Source organism: Galeopterus variegatus, unplaced genomic scaffold (genome assembly GCF_000696425.1).
Source record: "Galeopterus variegatus unplaced genomic scaffold, G_variegatus-3.0.2 Scaffold1306, whole genome shotgun sequence".
Classification (NCBI taxonomy): Eukaryota; Metazoa; Chordata; class Mammalia; order Dermoptera; family Cynocephalidae; genus Galeopterus; species Galeopterus variegatus.
In genome coordinates this window covers 50,745-51,714 of record NW_007727417.1, presented here as the reverse complement: position 1 = coordinate 51,714, position 970 = coordinate 50,745, and the positions used below count along the sequence as shown (strand labels likewise).

The 970-nt window shown below is 46.0% G+C and overlaps 1 protein-coding gene across 1 annotated transcript in view; it reads right to left on the bottom strand.

Moving 5' to 3' along the window:
• VWC2 (von Willebrand factor C domain containing 2) overlaps positions 1 to 970 on the bottom strand; it is a gene marked incomplete at its 5' end in the record, with an annotated part of 163,664 nt that overhangs the window by 127,172 nt on the left and 35,522 nt on the right. The gene's annotated exons all lie outside the window — the stretch shown is intronic.

Below are 970 nucleotides of genomic sequence, written 5' to 3'. Positions count from 1 at the left end.
GTAATCTTTACACTCCTGACACAGTGATTTTGTTCTTTGAGGACTGTCCTCCTTCAACAGAAACCTCGCCGCTCTACCATCAGTTTATTTCACGACTTTCTCTCAGTGTTGTGGTAAGATGTGGACATGTGGGGTACTCACATCTCTTGTACCTCACAGCCACATGGTTTTGACTGGCGTGACTGCAGACTCCCAGAATTGTCCGAGACACTATTAGCAGCCTTGGTAACCATCTGCCCAGTGCCTGCCCACCGCTTACAAAGCCTGCACCACACCGTCATCAAGCCTTGGTCCAGCAACCCACAGTTATCAGATTGACAACTTCACAAGCTGGTCCTGAAATGCTTCCACCTGGGGGTCCTAGTGGCATGAGACATCCAGAAGGCCCACTCCCTCTTGTCAATGAAAACACGCAGACACTGGAAGATGGCAGCCCTGTCTCCTGATCTGCTATCTACCAAGCTGTGCTCAAACTCTCTGTCAAATTGCTCTACAGCCACGGTTCCTGGGCTCACTGCCATCAAATACCCTCACCAAGTGTGATGCCCAGAACCCAGAATGGTGCTCAGTCCCTCAGGAACAGAGTACTTCTCGCTAATCAGCATGAGGACACCTTCTCCCCTAATCAATGAGGGTCTAGGATGTCCTGTCATTTCTTTTGCACAAAGGAGGCAAGGCTTTTGACAGACTGCAGGCTCTCCCTGGGCACAAGACAGGACTCTCCCTGCCTAATTTGCTTATGAAAAATATTCAATTATCTTCCAAGTTTAATTCACTTAGTAATGAAAAGTAAATGAACCTAACCATTGTGTTTGATTTGTCTTGGAAACAGAGAAACAGCTTTGCAAGAACAAACAAAATTAAATTAAAATAAGTGACTCTCCTCAATGTTGGAAACTGGATTTTTCCCCAAAGAATGTCCTAACATCCATGAAACATGGAGATGACACCAATAAAAAAGAGACAGCCT